The following is an 18,769-nucleotide window of genomic DNA, read 5'->3' on the forward strand; positions in this document are numbered from 1 at the left end:
AAGCACAGAAGTTTTGCTAGCTATTGTTCTGTCTCAGTGAGCGTCTCTCTCTATTTTCTTGATTTAATATTTCATATCAATCACAGACCAGTTGAACATAAAACATGTTATGTTAGATTCAGTATCAAGATAAAAGGGACATAAAACACAAACATTTCTTTCATGATTCAGACAAAATTTACAATTTACCTATATTATTAAATGTTCTTTTTCTTATTATCCTTTGTTGAAAAGCAGGAAAGTAAGCTCAGGAGTGTGCACGTGTCTGCAGCACTATATGACAGCAGTCTTGCAACAATGTTATACATTAGCAAGAGCACTAGATGGAAGCACTATTTCCTGTGTTCTAGACATGTGCACTCTACATATTTAGATATTTCTTCAACAAAGAATAACAAGAGAAAAAAAACAAATTTGATAAAAGAAGTTAATTGGAAACCTTTTTTAAATTTGGATTCTCTATCTGAATCATAAATTAAATGTTTTTGGTTTTATGCCCCTTTAAATAGCTTTAATGAATACTCCTAACAAAAAACATTTTTTCACATATCGAAACAGTACTTTTTAGAAACACGACTGAAAAAGTTTTGTCTTTAATGCCCCTTTAAGAATCAGAAATCAATGACCCACATCATCTCCACCTTAGACCTTTCATATTGACACTTTGTGCACCCACAATATTTTTTTAAAGTTTAAAACCTGCACTACGTATATATAAAATGTATGCTAGTTTAAAATTATAATGGTAACATGAAGTTTAATTAAATATATCTTGAAAATGCAAATACAGGTGCAAAATCATTTATACAGACTGATTGGGACTGGAAATGGTTTAGATTTCACAATAGTTTAGATTTTGGAATATTTGCATATATACATCATTTAGACAATCTTTACCTTTTAATAATACAGCTTATATATGCATACTAAAGGTAATTTTATATCATTTGTAATACTTGTGTATACATAGTATTATCAGAAAGATAGTACAGTGCTATAACCAAAAAGGTAATAGTTGTAATTGTTAATAACAAAAATAAAATAGATTTGTACCTGTATCCATTTTAAATTGTATTCCTACCTGTTAAGTATACACAGATTAGTTATAGCAATGTGGATACAACTAGAGACTAAAAGAAAAGTTCAGAGAGTGACAAGGTTACCTGGTTAAGCATTGTCTGGAATGTTTATCTCAGTTTCCACTGATAATCACAGCTTTGAAGAAAGAAGTCTGAGGTCTGCTGATCTGTTATTTTACTGCACTGTCCTGGTGATGGGAGACAGTATTTCAACACTCATTGACCATTTCCACATGGATTGCAATAGATCAACCAGAAAATACTAAGTTCAAAGTCTTTGTTTGCTAGAAAAGTAAACAGACACATATAACTATTTATAAATATTTACACTGTTTACCAATGGGTTTAAAAGAAATAAGAACATGACAAACAAATACATTCCTATTGGTGCATTTATGCTGTCAAATGAATCACAATACTGGATATTAAAATTAATAATATTCAGTGGGATGAGATATTGTAGCCCTTCTCCTATCCCAGGTAACCAGGAAGGGCAGGGAGGACTGAAGGAACAAATTTATGAATTCAAACACCTTGGGTGATCTGGCAATAAGGGGAGGCCTTTGTCACATGTCCTGGAACCCCCATTTATTTAAAAACAATTCATGCCTTTGGGGCTGACCTTGGTGACTCCAGATATTATCAGTAGATTAAAAAGAAAAGACCCTGTATCCTTCTTCAGTGCGTATAAAATGCCATCTTTGGTAGATCTACCTGTCCATCCTACATATTGCATAAAACAACCTAGCTGTAGTTACCACAGATTGAGACATACAATCTAAACTATTGAGCACAATAACAAACGTGCAGCTCTTATACCACAGTTATAAAACTTCTCCATACATAACCAGTGTTTTGTCTTATTACTTTGTTGTTTAATAGTACCTGTCTTTCTTACCATACATTCTATACCTGTTTTAAGCTCTCAGCCTGTCATCAATACTAACATTAGTATATGCTTCTTAACTATATTGTTACCTGATTGCACTGGGCACTATAGTTTGTAACAAATATTAGTCCCTCACCCACATCATCTAATTTCCACTTGTATCTAATTAAAGGGACACTGAACACAATTTTTTTCTTTCGTGATTCAGATAGAGCATGACATTTTAAGCAACTTTCTAATTTAATCCTATTATCAATTTTTCTTCGTTCTCTTGCTATCTTTATTTAAAAATCAGGAATGTAAATCTTAGCAGCCAGCCCATTTTAGGTTCAGCACCATGGATAGCACTTGCTTATTGGAGGCTGACATTTACCCACCAATAAGCAAGCATAACCCAGGTTCTCAACTAAAAATGGGCCGGCTCCTATGCATCACATTTCTGCTTTTTAAATAAAGATAGCAAGAGAACAAAGACAAAATGATAATAGGAGTAAATTAGAAAGTTGCTTAAAATTGCATGCTCTATCTGAATCATGAAAGATAAAATTTGGGTTTAGAGTCCCTTTAACTCCTTGTGATCCATAATATGTAATCCATAATATTACTTACAACACCAATATCATAGTTCCTCTTAAGTTAGAGGCACAAAAGTCAAAATTTAGCTTTCATGATTCAGATAGCATGCACTCAATTTACTTCTTTTTACATATTTACTTTGTTTTCTTGGTATCCTTTGTTGAAAATCATACCAAGGTAGGCTCAGGAGCAGTTGTGCACTGGGAACTAGCTGGTGATTGATGGCTACACATATATGTATCTGGTCATTAGCTCACCAGAGGCATTCATCTAGCTCCCAGTGGGCATTGCTGCTCTGGAGCTCATGTTATCTATGTGTTTAAAGGGATATGAAACCCAAATTGTTTCTTTCATGATTCAGATAAAGCATATAATTTTAAACAATTTACTTTGTTCACTTAGGATTCTTTGTTGAGGGAGCAGCAATGCACTTTTGGGAGCTAGCTGAACACATCAGCTGAACCAATGATAAGAGGAATATATATGCAGCCACCAATCAGCATCTAGCACCAAAGTAATGCATTGCTGTTCCTGAGCCTACCTAGGTATTCTTTTCAACAAAGGATACCAAGAGAATGATTTTAGATAACAGAAGTAACTTGAAAAGTTGTTTAACATTGCATGCTCTATTTGAATCATGACAGGAAAAAAAAATTGAGCTTCATATTCCTTTAACCCCCTGTGCAGGGGACATTAGATCATTTCCCTTTTTGTAGCATTCTTATTAACCAGTAGTCAATAGGACAATTTATTTGTAAGGGTATATACAGGCTTGTGTGTTTCCCCTTATATAGGATAGCTGCCCTTAGCAATGGACAGCATTCTATGGATCTCTCTGCAATGCCATGCATCCCATTAGCTATAAGTTTGTAAAAAATCTCCCTGCTGGTCACTAAATATGAAATGAATATTAAAAACATTGTGATGTTTGTAAAGCATTTTTTCCCAAGGATTTGTTATAATAAAAATACATTGGCATATGAGGAAGCAAATAACATCTCCTTCAGAAATAACAGTCCTTAAAGAAATCAATAACTGTCTGTCAATAAGAGCTCCACAGTTATACAAAAGAAGACTGTAACAAATAATTGGTACAGGTATCTATTATTTATCTGAAAACAACCGGCCCAAAAACACATGAGATAAGTATTAGAGATGTGCAGCCAAGAAACAAAAACAAATACAGAATTTTAGTTAAACATTGACGTTCGTTTTCAAATATAAATATTTCAAAGCTACAGATGAAAAGTTCACCTGTAGCTACAATACTTAGCTTAACGCGCTCTGGAGAAGGTCACTGACCCAATCCTCTTCTTGCCAGAGTCTCGGCCGCGCTAACAACTGGCTTAATGCTTGTTCCCAGGACATGTACTAACTTTAGTATATGGTACAGATGAAAAGTTCACCTGTAGCTACAATACTTAGCTTAACGCGCTCTGGAGAAGGTCACTGACCCAATCCTCTTCTTGCCAGAGTCTCGGCCGCGCTAACAACTGGCTTAATGCTTGTTCCCAGGACATGCACTAACTTTAGTATATGGTACAGATGAAAAGTTCACCTGTAGCTACAATACTTAGCTTAACGCGCTCTGGAGAAGGTCACTGACCCAATCCTCTTCTTGCCAGAGTCTCGGCCGCGCTAACAACTGGCTTAATGCTTGTTCCCAGGACATGTACTAACTTTAGTATATGGTACAGATGAAAAGTTCACCTGTAGCTACAATACTTAGCTGAACGCGCTCTGGAGAAGGTCACTGACCCAATCCTCTTCTTGCCAGAGCCTTCGGCCATGCTAACAACTGGCTTAATGCTTGTTCCCAGGACATGCACTAACTTTAGTATATGGTACAGATGAAAAGTTCACCTGTAGCTACAATACTTAGCTTAACGCGCTCTGGAGAAGGTCACTGACCCAATCCTCTTCTTGCCAGAGTCTCGGCCGCGCTAACAACTGGCTTAATGCTTGTTCCCAGGACATGTACTAACTTTAGTATATGGTACAGATGAAAAGTTCACCTGTAGCTACAATACTTAGCTGAACGCGCTCTGGAGAAGGTCACTGACCCAATCCTCTTCTTGCCAGAGCCTTCGGCCATGCTAACAACTGGCTTAATGCTTGTTCCCAGGACATGCACTAACTTTAGTATATGGTACAGATGAAAAGTTCACCTGTAGCTACAATACTTAGCTTAACGCGCTCTGGAGAAGGTCACTGACCCAATCCTCTTCTTGCCAGAGCCTCGGCCGCGCTAACAACTGGCTTAATGCTTGTTCCCAGGACATGTACTAACTTTAGTATATGGTACAGATGAAAAGTTCACCTGTAGCTACAATACTTAGCTGAACGCGCTCTGGAGAAGGTCACTGACCCGGTCCTCTTATTGCCAGAGCCTCGGCCGCGCTAACAACTGGCTTAATGCTTGTTCCCAGGACATGCACTAACTTTAGTGTACGGTACAGATAAAAAGTTCACCTGTAGCTACAATACTTAGCTTAACGCGCTCTGGAGAAGGTCACTGACCCAATCCTCTTCTTGCCAGAGCCTTGGCCGCGCTAACAACTGGCTTAATGCTTGTTCCCAGGACATGTACTAACTTTAGTATATGGTACAGATGAAAAGTTCACCTGTAGCTACAATACTTAGCTGAACGCGCTCTGGAGAAGGTCACTGACCCGGTCCTCTTCTTGCCAGAGCCTTCGGCCGCGCTAACAACTGGCTTAATGCTTGTTCCCAGGACATGTACTAACTTTAGTATATGGTACAGATGAAAAGTTCACCTGTAGCTACAATACTTAGCTGAACGCGCTCTGGAGAAGGTCACTGACCCGGTCCTCTTCTTGCCAGAGCCTTCGGCCACGCTAACAACTGGCTTAATGCTTGTTCCCAGGACATGTACTAACTTTAGTATATGGTACAGATGAAAAGTTCACCTGTAGCTACAATACTTAGCTTAACGCGCTCTGGAGAAGGTCACTGACCCGGTCCTCTTCTTGCCAGAGCCTCGACCACGCTAACAACTGGCTTAATGCTTGTTCCCAGGACATGCACTAACTTTAGTGTACGGTACAGATGAAAAGTTCACCTGTAGCTACAATACTTAGCTGAACGCGCTCTGCAGAAGGTCACTGACCCGATCCTCTTCTTGCCAGAGCCTTCGGCCGCGCTAACAACTGGCTTAATGCTTGTTCCCAGGACATGCACTAACTTTAGTGTACGGTACAGATGAAAAGTTCACCTGTAGCTACAATATTTAGCTGAACGCGCTCTGGAGAAGGTCACTGACCCGATCCTCTTCTTGCCAGAGCCTCGGCCGTGCTAACAACTGGCTTAATGCTTGTTCCCAGGACATGTACTAACTTTAGTATATGGTACAGAAAAAAAGTTCACCTGTAGCTACGATACTTAGCTGAACGCGCTCTGAAGAGGTCACTGACCCGATCCTCTTCTTGCCAGAGCCTCGGCCGCGCTAACAACTGGCTTAATGCTTGTTCCCAGGACATGCACTAACTTTAGTGTAGGTCCTGGGAGCCGAAAGCCTACTGTAAGCACGGCTGGGGCTCTGACAAGAAGAGGGTCGGGTTAGCACACTTTCCAGAAAGCGTTAAGGTAATTATTAACTTAAAAAATTAAAGAAAACAAATAAATACTGACAATTTTTGTCAGTATTTTTTCTTTCATTTTCTTTGTGCATTCATTTGGATATTCAAATGCAAATCTCTAATAAGTATACAGGTATCACAGCTTTAGCTAAATACCTAATATCTCTGTCCCATTGCATTAAATAATTAGTATCTCTAAGATTATCAGGTAATGCAGTAAAGTCTGCAACAACTTTTATGCAATTGTGCTAAGTCTAGAGATGATGGATCTTACAAAAGGATTTATATAACTCTTAGGTAAGAATTTAATCTGCTGAAGAACTGCATTAAAGGGCCATGAAACACGATTTTTTTTTCAAGTTTCAGAAAGAGAATACAATTTTAATAAAAGTTTCCAATTTGTTTCTATGATCAAATTTGCATTGTTCTCATGATATTCTTTGTTGAGTAGATACCTAGATAGGTAGCGTGTACATGCCTGAAACACTACATGACAGGAAATAGTGCTGCAGGCACTTGCATGATTCTGAACTTGCCTTCCTGCTTTTCAACAAAGTATAAGAAGAAAATGAAGACAAATGAATAATGGAAGTACATTGGAAAACTGTTTTAAAATTTTGGGCTAGATTACAAGTGGAGCACTAATTTATTGCGCACCCGCAAACGAGCAAATTTGCCTGTTTGCGGGCGGGCTAAAATAATCAGCCATTACAAGTGACTGGTTATTGCCTACTGCGAGCTTGTAATAGCAATTAGCGATTATAAAATTATCCAGAGATCAGATCTTTTAAATGTACCCCAAATGCCCCCAAAATCTAGTGGTGTGTATTTTATTAAAAATATAAAAATGGTAGCACCAAGCAGTTTTGTGGGGCTAAAGTTGGCGGGTGTAGAGTGTTAGAAAAAAAAACGGCACTGAAAAGTGCCTTTGCATTGCGGTCTATGGGAACTGTATGTTCCCAGTAAATATATATGTATGCTTTTATACATATATATTTATGTGTTAATATGTGTATATACACATATAAACACCTAAGTATATATGTATGTAAGCATATACATCTAATCCACTGAAATAAGTGCACTCCCACGAACAGTACATTTTAATTAATTCTGCCAGGGTGCTATAGAAAGTTCAAATATCAAAGTTATAACACAAGCACTCACTGGACTTGATACAGGTGAAATAAAAAGTGATCGCTACAGCGGATCATGTCTGCCAGATGCTTGATAAATCGGAGCCAATATATCCTTAATAATGATTTATTAACTGTTATTGAGTCTTGCATATCACACAATTCATTACAACATAAACATACAAAAGTCATAAATAAACCTGCTGCATAGAAGCTGGATACCTAAAAAGCACAACTATCTGTCTGATAATAAAGGTGTAATAAGGAATCTGAATGCAACTTTCAACTCTTAAATGTAAGAAAATTGATGTTCTGCTTCCCTCTGCTGACAGTTTGCATTATTACAGTTAATTATTAGTTATAGGGGCCAATTTATCAAGCTCCGTATGGATTTTTTCATGATGTCTTTGATTAGTTTGCTGGGTTGTTCGCTTTGGCCAAATTTATTTGGTACATGGGAAACATCTTCACAGCATTACAGGAACAGCAATGGCCACAGAGGCAACCAGAGAAGTATAGAAGGATCAGGACAGCAGAAGATTTCCTGGACATGCTAGAATACAACTAAAAGGTCACACCAAGGTGTGGGGGCAGGTCTAGCCCTGTGAAGGAGACTGAAAAAGTCACACATTGGAGCAGCACCAAATGGACACCCAGGGTAGCATAGGAGCAGCAAAACAAGTTGGTGCAGCATCTCAAGTGGACAGGAGAATAGGTGGACAGGAAGTAAGGGCATCCAGGACATCACCAAAATCATGGCACATGGTGGTATATTACTACAGCCACCAAGTTGATCCCTCCTTGCCATTCTTATTATAAGAATTACTATTTGAAAAGTTGTCCCAAAAATATGAACCACTGTTGTAAGAAAGAGCTGAAGCGTTGAAGACGCACTATTGATTCATTTAATTAAAAATGAAGTCACAAAAAAACATAATTTTATTACAAGAACAGAGACTCACATTTTGTCAACTTATAGCAAAATTACTCTAATAAAGTAAGAGTGCCATGTTTAACCATTTTAAAGTAAAAATCAGCCAATTTTAAAATATGTTTAAGAGGGCACATTTGAATGAGATGAAAACTAAAGGTTTACAATAACATCAGACATAATTCATTTTACCAATCTTGCGTTAGTTGAAGAAGAGACATGGGGTCAATTTATCAATGACTGTCCTACATGATACGCTGTAGCGTATCATGTCCAACAGATATTGCTGTCGTCATTTAACATTGTACAAGCAGTTCAATGTTGAATAACTAGATTCGGTGTATTAACCTTTTTGTCTTTCAGTAGGTTTGGGATTAGTGAAAAAAAGGGCTTGTAAGAAATCTAAAATAGTTGGGTACCATGTTTGGGTTGGCCAAATTTGATATAGTATGAGTAGGATGATGGATTTTATGTTAATTACCAAAATAGATTTCTTGATAATTGCAAATGAAGAGGAAGTATATGCTCCATGAAGTGATCACATTTGAACAAAAGCTCTTTTGTCCATTTGTTTTGGTCCAGGTGCTAATAAAAAAGTTTTGAACCCAGTGATATAGTCAAGAGGCAAATGTCTCTAACTCTCTAATGAGATTTCTATTGATAGCCTTAGTTGGTGGTTGAATTGGAACATACTCTGCTTTGACAGAAGCATTCCTGCCCAAACTTTGATTAATTAAATCCTTAGTAGTATTGGTGAAGTCTTGGATTTTCTTTGTTGGCAGAGTAAGCAGTTCATCCTTCTACCCCAGCGACTCCTTTTTTCTTCTGTCCAATGTCAGGGTTAGTTCATCTTCTATTGGTTCTAGTGGGTCAGACAGTAAGAATTCGTTAGACCTGGTTTCTAAGGGTCATAAAAAAATGTTGGAGAAGTTTGTGGGGGACAATGGGAATGCTGCAGCACCTGGGCTGCATCTGTGAGTGAGCGGCTGGTGTGCTGGTCCAGGGATCACCTTCCTCTTCCAAAGCTTTGCCTGTTCTGATAGTGGGCCATTGGGTGGCGGTGCAAAAGTACATGTATCCATGTGTGGTGCACAGTCTGGCTGCTTATCTGAAGTACAAGGTGGCGAAGAAGATTCTGGACTGGAAGTATGTCAATGTGTCTGAACTGTTAGTGGAGGCATACTGGCAGAAGGAGATAGTAGAGGACGGCATGGGCCCGAAATGGATGAAGAGACCAGACACGTCGAGGAGTGGCAGAGGTGTTTCCATGTTCTGGTGTCCCGCTACTTTGAACTTTGGCGAACGCAAGCTCTGTTGTTACTAAAGTACATGGACATTATACCCCGCATTCCGCTAAAAAATTCTGAAATTGCTTGCCGTGAATTTGACATGGGGCTTTAAAGGACGATGGAGGGTAACCCATTGCTTAAATTCAGCTCCATAGATATGCATCTTTGGTCTCAGTTTGTACCTGATCGCTCTCTCTCTCAAGCTCCGGGTGCGGGGGCACCTTTTCAACATGCTCTTCTTTTAATTTAGGCATGACAGGAAATGCTGGAAGTTCCAAGACAAGCAGTGCGATTGTGGTTCTTCCTGCTACTTTCGATATATTTACAGGTACGGCAGTGGGCCCCACCCGGGATCAGAGTGAGCCAGGAAGCAATATGAGGGTGGTGACAGGAGAGGATCTAAGGGTCGCTAAGGCTGAGGGTTGCCACCATTGAGAACTGGTTGCAGAGGTATTCTAATCTACAGGCTACAACCTTACTGAGTGCTGGGTTACGTGAAGGTTTTGTAATCTCAGTTGAGGGCTTGGTATTGGGTTCAGAGGAGTGCTGCAATTTGGAAGTCTACTTACCAACTTACAGCAGTGGTTCTGAGAAGATCATGAAGGAGCTGCAGTTGGGATGAATGGTGAAACCTTTTCCCGAGGTGCAACTACCAGATTTAGTTATCTCTCCCTTGGGTGTGATACCCAAGAAAGAAATTGATAAGTTAAGCTTTATACAGTATCATTATTTACCTAGAGGGTGATCTATGAATAATACCATCAATCCTGAGCTTAGCTTGGTGCACTACCAGTCCTTTGATGAAGCCCTTTAGTTGGTGCAGATGGTGGGACATTACTTTTTATTCAAGCATTACAATTAACCAGAGCCCTGAGGTCGCGATAACCATCATATGTTAAATTCAATTGCGCTTGAGCAACCAAGCTTACTCTCGACTTGTAATACGCCCTCTATTTCCGACACATGCAAACACCCCCGATAAACCCCTTATCTCTTGTGCGTAGCATTTAGCGTGCCACCCGTATTCTGGCCTTTACTGTTTTTTGGGTGGGTGCTTTATAAATAGATTCTTATTAGGTCATTTGTATTTCTGTATTATAATAATGCATGAATCTTTGGTGTCTATTATTTACTGGATGCAGAGAGTTTGTCTTGCACGTATTAAGGGATTGATAAGTACCGGGTTTATGGGGTTTAAAACAGTGCTCCTTTAGTAGAAAACAAAAACATAAAAAGAAACAGATTGTGTTAAAAACAGCAAACAACTTACTTGTTTTATTGCTAAATCAGCTGTTAGAAATTCTCAATGTAGCCACTGCCTCCAGCTGGATAAGCAAACAGACATTGCAGAACTTAGCTTCAATTGTCACATGATATTTAAAGCAAAAGTCCTCTACTTTACATGGGCAATAAACCGATTGCAGCTAGATTAGATGCCTCCTAACAACATTTCAAAGGTAAAACGGCTACCTTGCCTTCCTGTAGAGACCACTCTTGTAGGGCGGTGACAGGAAGTGATGGACACTGCACAAATAAAGTTGAAAAAATGAAATAAAAGGTAAAATACTTTTAAAATAGTGAATAATACATATTGCAATGATTTCTTAGAACTTTTTTATCACAACAATCAAACAGACTGTTTTATATCCCTTTAAAGTGAATAAATCCTTATGCATAAGACAAACATTATCAGATTCCTTTACTGCAAATAAATAATGTGTGTTTATTATACACATTCAGCTGATATTTAATAACTATATGATATGATTATTGTTTGATGAAGGTAGGGAGCTTTGCAGATCACATGTACCTATAAGTGACAACCTTCTATGACCTGTGATGTCAAGATGTCAAGGGAATCTGAGGCATTAATAATGTCAAAATGCTGGGCTACTCTTATTGTCAGGAAGCCGCAATAAGATTCTAATGTGGGTGTTTTACAAGATATTGTCTCAATTCTTTTTTTTTCATCGTTGGTAGGTGCCAGGGCTACATAATTTTGCTATGCTATACAACTAAATGATAATTATAGTAATAATATTGAATCTTAAAAATTCAAGCACACAGTTTATGCTCATTTACCCTTTTATTGCTCTACAAATTGTGACTATTGTCATAAGAAGCTGTTTCCTTTATCCAAGCTAAGGCATTGACATCATCATTTGTATTGTCAGATGAAAATGTAAATACTGGACATCATTTAATATGCTGACCTTTATGCTTTTCATTTTATTCCTTTTGTGTGCCTTAATTCTCTATCTACTGGTCCATAAGTCATATTATGTCTACACATATGTAGGCTATAGGCATCTAGGTTCTTGCAAGCTAAACTAGTACACAGTTGGATGTGGAGATAGTTATCATTGTTATAATTCTCCAGTCTTAGGGTAGGTGTATAGGTGCCAGCATCTTATTTGATCATAATTAACAATAAACAGGATCATATGGCAAATTGTTACCACCTACCTACAGGGGTTAAATACATTTATATAGTGACCTCAATGGACTCTGATCTCTAAAAATCAATTAAACACAGTGATTTTGGTATTTTACCTTATTTTAATTTTAGCATTTTCCCTATGGTAATCTGTTAAAACATGATTCATTATTATAAATGATCTAACATCGGTCTGCTGCAGAACAGCTTCAGTAATCCTTAGCCAGCCACTTGAGGCATAAAGACAGTACATTAATCAAAATACAGCAATTATATGACTAAAGCATGCAAAACATTAGGCACATAAGCATTAGCTAATTATGTAACTAATAATGAAATTAAGACTAAAACCTTACACAGCATTTTTACTTAGGGAAAATATTGTCATCTACATTATTTGAAACCTAACGTATTCCAGTTTATAGCACATACCCTACCACTTGCAAGTAGATGGATGGATTAGATAAATTAGATATATGATAGATAGATAGATAGATAGATAGATAGATAGATAGATAGATGTTTAATAGTATGTATTTATGTTTCACTTTACAGAATCTCTAGACATAGAAAGCAAAGAGAATAAAAAGTAAGCATGGAGATTCGTGGCCTCAGCATGACCACTCAGATGCAAGAACGAATGAAAGAAACATATGTAAAGGAGATCTGCACACATGCTAACTGGCACCATATCTATGACCAGAGCTTGTCAACTCAATCACAGAATAGGCCAAAAGTCAAGAAGTTGCCCATCCCCAATGTCAGGGTTTTTTCCCTGTTACGTTTGCCATGTGCTGCTGGCAGCCATTTTACTCACCTCTCTTCCTGACTATGGTGCATTTTGGGGGATGCTGCTCATTTCCTGCACTTCCTTTTATGGCCAGACTGGTGAGCATCATCCATGTGAGACAGGATGCAGTCTCAGAATTGTGATGTCATCACTTATTATTTAAAGGGCCTCTGTTCAGTATGCTTTGCCTTTGCGTTGTCTCAGACCCTTCTTTGTGAGAGCTCCTGTGTTTACCTGGCTGTCTGACGTCCTTCCTGGTTCCTGATCCCTGGCTTGTTCCTGACTCTGTTGTTTTCCTTGTTCCTGATTCCGGCTCGTCTGACTATTCGCTTTGGCTCCTGACTCGGCTCGTCTGACTACCAGCTCTGGTTTTGACTCCTGGCTTGTTATTTGACTTGTGGACTTTTTATTATTTTTTGCTATTAATAAAGGTGTGATTATTTTTTCACTTCTCGTCTCAGTCTGATTCCTGGCCCCCTTACATTACGCAAAGGCCATGAATCCTGATGCTGCTAATTATCCACCTTTACCTGCCATCATTTCCAGGATGGATGAACAGGATCACTGCTTGGATCAATTTGCACTAGCCCTGCAAACCCTGCTGACTCACACTGCACATTTGGATCAAAGTGTCCCACAAGTTATGGCTGTTCCTGTTTCTGCTGCTGCACCTAGTCCTACCAGGAGCATGTCCGGTTCTGGACCTCTACCTCAGTGATATGGAGGTGATCCTATTCAGTGCAGAGGGTTTTTGAACAAGTGGGCATTTACTTTGAGATGTTACCTCAGGCGTTTCCCTCTGACAGAGCTAAGGTGGGATTTCTCATCTCGTTACTCTCTGACACAGCTCTTGCCTGGGCTAATCCCTTGTGGGAGACTAATAAACCTGTGATTTCAAATTACTCTGAATTTGTGGCCTCCTTTCCTCTGCTGCTAAACGACTCATGTCCATTCAGCAAGGTACAAGATCTGTTGCTCAGTATGCTATTGAGTTCCGTACGCTTGCCGCAGAGGTAGGTTGGAACAATGAAGCCCTTGTTGCCGCCTTCTTTCATGGGCTCTCTGATGTGATTAAAGACAAAGTTGCTGCCAGAGATTTACCAGAGGATCTCGAGGCATTGGTGTCTTTTTTGATCCTAATTGACATCTGACACAGAGAGAGGCCCTCTTTCAAGGAGCGCTTGCGGAAGCCTCCTGTTCCGTTGTCTCCTACATGTTCGTTCCCACTCATGCCTCCCTCTCCTCCCATGCCTCCTGGTCCAGAGTCACCAGGTACTGCTGAGCCGATGCAGTTGGGATTCACGCGTCTCTCCACAGTGGAGAGAGCCTTTAGGAGGAGGGAGGGGCTCTGCCTCTGTTGTGGGTTACAGGGCCACCTTTTGAAGTCTTGTCCTACATGGCCGGGAAACGCTCAGAGCTAAGGTCCTTTTGGGGGCAGACCTTGGGTGGTTTATCCTCGTCCCCGGAACCGCTTAAGGAGAAACCTTTGGTCACAGTTGTCCTTTCCTGGGTGGAGTCCTCCATAGTCACTCAGGCTCTTGTTGACTCCGGTGCTGTGGGCTTTTTCATTGACAGTGCTTTTGTATCAAAGCACTCCATTCCTGATTTGCCTCGGTCTGTTCCGCTTGCTATTGAGGCCATTGATGACAGGACCCTTCAGCCCTCACTCGTTACTCACGAAACTGCTCCGTTGTCCATGGCTGTTGGGGTTCTCCATTTTGAAACCCTCCAGTTCCAGGTGATAAACTCTCAGCTTTTTCCGGTTGTTCTTGGTTATCCCTGGCTCCAAAAGCACAATCCCAGTCTCGACTGGCGCAGGTCCAAAATTTTGTTGTGGTCACTGCAATGTATTTCCACTTGTCTTTGGAAAATAGTTAAAGTCTTGTGCACTTCTTCTGTATCTCAATTGCCAGAGGAGTTCATAGACGTGTTTGACAAGGTGCGTGCCGGTACGTTGGCTGCTCACCGGTCTTACGATTGTGCCATAGACCTGCAACCCAGAGCCATTCCTCCTCGGGCCGGGTGTACCCTCTGTCTGTTGCAAAGAATTGTGCTACGGAGGAGTATGTTACCGATGCTCTGTCGCGGGGAGTCATCCACTAATTCTGCTTTCCTGCAGGGGCTGGCTTCTTCTTTGTGAAGAAAAAGGGTGGCGAGTTAAGACCATGTATCGATTATAGGGGTCTTAATCATCTTACCATTAAGAATGCTTACCCTGTTCCGCTCATTACGGAACTCTTTTACCACCTCAAGGGAGCTATGGTCTTTACTAAACTTGATTAGAGAGGAGCGTACAATCTCGTTAAGATTAAAGTGAAAGTAAAATTTTAACCTCATCAAAACATATATGTAATATTTAGCAGTAATATAAATGCATCACTATGTTTGCTGAATTTTTTTTGCAAAGATTAACGTTATATTTTATTATTTTATTTGCTTACTGTATTCGTCCTTGCTCCGCCCACCCTCCTCTTCCTGTATTTTTAGGCCTTTACGTATAGAGTGGTCCCACCCCCTTTATACGTACCTTAAATGCGCGTTCACAATCAGGGAACACATTGCGCATGCGCGAATCGGCGATCAGGGAACACATTGCGCATGAGCGAATAGGCGATCAGGGACACATTGTGCATGCGCATATCGGTGATCAGGGCTCTTCAATAATGATACGGAGCAGCAGTGTCCACAACAAGTTGTGCGCATACGCGAATTGGGCACGCGCGTCCGACAGAATTGTGTGGAACAGATTTTGCGCATGCGCAATAGATGAGATATTAGGATGACGTAGCTTCATGGCCGCCGACCGGCCAGAAAGTCAATTGGTTGGAATGAAAACGTGACAAGGAAGTAAAATATGTATCGTAAGCGGGGAGATCTAAAAATCTGAAAAACATCAGTTTGTATTTGGCTATAATTTTATTTAGAGATAGCTTAAATAAAAACGATGAATTAAACTCCTTTTATTTTTAACTAACAGATCTAACTGTGCTAAGCTGACCACCTAACTTTACTTTCACTTTAAGGAGGGCTACGAATGGAAAACAGCATTTAACACCAGGAGCGGGCATTATGAGTATCTTGTAATGCCCTTTGGCCTATGTAATGCTCCTGCTGTTTTTCAGGAATTTATTAATGATATCCTACGAGATATGTTGCAACAGTGTGTTGTGGTGTACTTAGATGACATCCTCATACACTCACCCACACTTGAGGCTCATCGTTCTGATGTTACACGGGTTCTTCAGAGACTACGTGAGAATGACCTGTTTTGTAAACTCGAGAAATGTGAGTTCCATCAGACTCAAGTAACCTTCCTAGGTTATGTTATCTCCGTTGCAGGGTTCTCCATGGATCCTGACAAGTTATCTGCAGTTCTGCAGTGGCCTCACCCAGTTGGTCTTCAGCTATTCAACGTTTTTTGGGGTTCGACTATTACTATAGAAAGTTTATTAAAAACTTTTCTTCCTTGGTCAAACCTATCACAGACATGACCCGTAAAGAGAATGATCCACTCCATTGGTCACCTACTGCCATTAAGGCCTTTGATAGTCTTAAGATCGCCTTTGCTGCCGCTTCAGTTCTGGCTCATCCTAACCCTGTCATGCCTTTCGTTCTTGAGGTTGATGCATCTGAGACTGAAGTATGTGCCCTCTTGTCTCAACGTCCTACGCCTGGCGGTTCCTTGCATCCGTGTGGTTTCTTCTCTAAGAAATTGTCTCCAGCGGAGTGCAATTATGAAATTGGTGACAGGGAATTACTGGCCATCATTTTGGCACTCAAGGAATGGAGGCATCTTCTCGAGGGTACTAGCGTGCCAGTGCTCATTCTTACTGACCACAAGAATTTAACTTATCTATCTGAAGCAAAACGTTTGTCGCCCCGACAGGCCAGATGGGCACTATTTTTGTCTCGGTTTAATTATGTGGTCTCCTACCTGCCTGGTAGTAAGAATGTTAGGGCTGATGCCCTCTCTCGACAATTTTCACCTCTGTCCAAGGAGGAGTCTGTACCTACTCCTGTTATACCTCCTGACCATATTTTGACTACCATACGTACTTATTTGACTTTTCCCTTGGGGGAGGATATCCTGGCTGCACAAACCAATGCACCTCCAGAGAAACCTAGTGGTAAGCGTTTTGTTCCTGAGAATCTTCTAACTAAATTTTTGCACACTTACCACTATCCTAAAGCCGCAGGTCATCCAGGCAAGAACCAAATGATTTGGTCTGTCACTCGACAATTCTGGTGGCCAGGTCTTCGTTCTGATGTTGCTGCATATGTTGCCTCCTGCTCAGTTTGTGCACAGAATAAGACTCCTCAACGTCTTTCTGTGGGTCTTCTTCAACCTTTTGCTAATGGTGAGCATCCTTGGACACATCTTTCCATGGACTTCATTGTCGAGCTCCCTGTTTCCAATGGCAATACTGTTATCCTTATGGTGGTTGACCGTTTTTCGAAAATGTCACATTGCATTCCCTTGATGAAGCTGCCTACCGCTCAGGAGCTTGCTTCAATTTTTGCCCGGGATGTCTTCCGTTTACATGGGTTACCCAAGGAGATAGTGTCGAACTGGGGTAGCCAGTTTGTCTCCAGATTTTGGCGTTCCTTTTGTGCTCAAATGGGGATCCAGCTTTCCTTCTCCTCGGCATATCACCCTCAATCCAATGGGGCTTCGGAACGGTCTAATCAAGCTCTAGAACAGTTCCTTTGTTGCTATGTCTCAGATCACCACAATAATTGGTCTGAACTGTTACCTTGGGCAGAGTTTGCTCGTAATAGTGCTATTAATGCTTCCTCCAAGTTATCCCCGTTCATGGCGAATTATGGGTTTCAACCATCCTTGTTGCCCGATTCATTCATGTCTCAGGGTATTCCGGCTTTGGAGGAGCATCTTCGGCAACTCCGTTCCACGTGGGTGCAGATTCAGGATTGCCTTCATCGTTCTATGCAGCGCCAAAAGTTCCAGGCTGATCGTAGGGGTCTGCCCGCACCTTCCTACTAGGTTGGTGAGTGAGTTTGGCTGTCCTCCCACAACTTGAACCTTCATGTGCCTTCCAATAAATTGTCTCCCCGTTATGTTGGCCCTTTTCGAATACTTCGACTGGTTAATCCTGTGGCCTACGCTCTTGACCTTCCTCCTGCTATGCGCATCTCCAATGTTTTTCATGTCTCCCTCTTGAAACCATTGGTTTGTAATCTGTTTACCACTGTGTTGCCTCGTCCCCATCCTATCTTTGTTGACAACCATGAGGAGTATGAGGTCAGCAGCATTATTGACTCTCGTATGTCCAGGGGCCGTGTACAGTATTTGGTTCAGTGGAGGGGCTACGGTCCGGAGGAGCGTTCTTGTGTTCCCTCCTCTGATGTTCATACTCCCGCCCTCCTCCGTGCCTTCCATGCCCGTTTCCCCAATAAGCCTTTTGTCCTCCCGCGGTAGAGGGGTCATTGAGGGGAGGGTACTGTCAGGGTTTTTTCCCTGTTGTGTTTGCCATGTGCTGCTGGCAGCCATTTTACTCACCTCTCTTCCAGACTATGGTGCATTGTGGAGGATGCTTCTCATTTCCTGCACTTCCTTTTATGGCCAGACTGGTGAGCATCATCCATGTGAGTCAGGATGCAGTCTCAGAATTGTGATGTCATCACTTATTATTTAAAGGGCCTCTGTTCATTATGCTTTGCCTTTGCGTTGTCTCAGACCTGTTTGTGAGAGCTCCTGTGTTTACCTGGCTGTCTGACGTCCTTCCTGATTCCTGATCCCTGGCTTGTTCCTGACTCTGCTGTTTTCCTTGTTCCTGATTCCGGCTCGTCTGACTATTCGCTTTGGCTCCTGACTCGGCTCGTCTGACTACCAGCTCTGGTTTTGACTCCTGGCTTGTTATTTGACTTGTGGACTTTTTATTATTTTTTTGCTATTAATAAAGGTGTGATTATTTTTGCACTTCTCGTCTCAGTCTGATTCATGGCACCCTGACACCCAAGTCCAGATTCTTGGTTGCTATGGAGTAGAAGCCTATTAGTATGTGTGCAAGGAACAAGGAGGGCA

General features: G+C 40.8%; 1 long non-coding RNA gene across 1 annotated transcript in view; it reads right to left on the reverse strand.

Annotated features, from left to right (window-relative positions):
• LOC128665030 (uncharacterized) overlaps positions 1 to 18,769 on the reverse strand; it is a 42,319-nt gene that overhangs the window by 7,041 nt on the left and 16,509 nt on the right. Inside the window, exon 2 of the long non-coding RNA XR_008402971.1 lies at positions 1,164 to 1,363. This is a non-coding gene — a long non-coding RNA (uncharacterized LOC128665030). The remainder of the gene's footprint in view (positions 1 to 1,163; positions 1,364 to 18,769) is intronic.

The sequence above is a fragment of the Bombina bombina genome, chromosome 6 (genome assembly GCF_027579735.1).
Source record: "Bombina bombina isolate aBomBom1 chromosome 6, aBomBom1.pri, whole genome shotgun sequence".
NCBI lineage: Eukaryota > Metazoa > Chordata > Amphibia > Anura > Bombinatoridae > Bombina > Bombina bombina.